The sequence below is a fragment of the Eleutherodactylus coqui genome, chromosome 12 (assembly GCF_035609145.1).
Source record: "Eleutherodactylus coqui strain aEleCoq1 chromosome 12, aEleCoq1.hap1, whole genome shotgun sequence".
In the NCBI taxonomy this organism is placed as follows: Eukaryota; Metazoa; Chordata; class Amphibia; order Anura; family Eleutherodactylidae; genus Eleutherodactylus; species Eleutherodactylus coqui.
This window is the reverse complement of record NC_089848.1, coordinates 100,985,921-100,987,560: the sequence shown is the minus strand read 5'-3', so window position 1 is coordinate 100,987,560 and position 1,640 is coordinate 100,985,921. Positions and strand designations below refer to the sequence as shown.

Sequence of the window (1,640 nt, the reverse complement as noted above, 5' to 3'; positions counted from 1 at the left end):
TTTTTTTTTTTTTAGGTCTCTCCCTCTCCCTCTCCGACAAAAAATTTGCCAATGGCGCGCGTCGCGGGGGAAAGGGGCCAAAACAGGCCCATCACAGCGGGAAAGAGCCAAAAACTGGGGCGGGGTCGAACACGGCTTGATGCTCGTTCGAGTAACGAGCACCATCGAGTACGCTAATACTCGAACGAGCATCAAGCTCGGCAGAGTATGTTCGCTCAACTCTACCGGTCAGTCTTTCTCCCTTATCATTCGTGGCTTGTTCATTTCACACTTGGATGTTGCTCTTTGCAGTGTATGCTGTGTAATATACTGCAATGCCGATCATTGTGGTCATCACTTCTGTGGATACTCAAGGACCATTCCATGCACCCCTGTGAACAACCTTGACGACGGAGAGTGGCTTGATGGCAGAGATGTCTTCATTGTTCCTCTGGACCTTTCTCAGGAGACTGTCAGATTCTTCATCTACAAAACTCAGTGTTGCTTCTCTCCATGAAAATTTTTAGTAAAAAGGCGAAAGATTTATACCTTCTGAAGAGAAACTAAAGCATTCATTTTTTTTAAGCATCGACATATTCTATACTATTTTATACAAATTGGATAACCTCACATCAGTTCCTGTTTCCTGGGCAGGGGCAGATTAGGTCTACCATGGACCCTCAGCTGTAAAAAGATTGTAGGCCTCACACTACTCCGAAGATTTAAAATGATCTGACACTTACTATAGAGATACGATATCAGAACCAAGCTTACAACATGGGTATGGTACCAGAACCAAGCTTTCAACATAGATGCGATACGATCACTGAACTTACTACATAAATATTGCAGCAGGACTGAACTTATTACATAGACATGATACCAGAACCAAGTTTCTTACGTAGATAAAATATCAGAACCAAGCTTACTACATTGATACTGTAACAGAACCATGTTTGCTACATAGATCAGGTAACAGAACAAGCTTACTACATAGATAGGGTAAAAGCACCAAGCTTACTACATAGATACAATACTAGAACCAAGCTTACTACATAGATAAGGTACCACAACCAAGCTTGTTACATATAAATGAAAACAGAATCAAGCTTAATAACGAAGATATCGTACTAGAACCAACCTTACTGCATAGCTACAGTACTAGAACCAAGCTTATTTGGTACATTTTTACTTATAGATAAAAGAACAAAACCGAGCTTACTACATAAATACGGTACAGACTAGAGCAGAGCTTATTCCATAGATAAACCAAAACAAATTTACTGCATAGATACAGTACCAGCACAGCTTTGTATTCATAGATGTTTCAAACTAATTGTATGGATTTTAAAAAATATTCACAGGTGCTGAATATTTATATCTTGTCTAAATAGGCCAACTGTGGGCATCTATAATACATGTATCTACTATTATTTATTATACCTTATAGCTGATTGCCTCATACATAGAGCCAATTTAATGGAAACCACTGAGTTTTGTCCTTGTGTGAGCAATTACAAATAAATAGTGGCCAGTTGAAGCTAAAAGTACAAATTAGACAAGGATAAATTAGGTAAATGTTACAGTTTTAGCATTAACAAGTTATAAATCGATCCCGAAACTTCCTGTTTTGAAACCTAATCAGGCCACTAAGGAAGAAG

The 1,640-nt window shown here is 38.7% G+C and overlaps 1 non-coding gene across 1 annotated transcript; it reads right to left on the bottom strand.

The window, feature by feature from the left end:
* Positions 1–437: 437 nt before the first annotated feature.
* On the bottom strand, positions 438–551 carry LOC136587269 (U5 spliceosomal RNA). Its single transcript, XR_010787454.1, has one exon. It is a non-coding gene; the product is annotated as a U5 spliceosomal RNA (small nuclear RNA).
* Between the last annotated feature and the right edge of the window lie 1,089 nt (positions 552–1,640).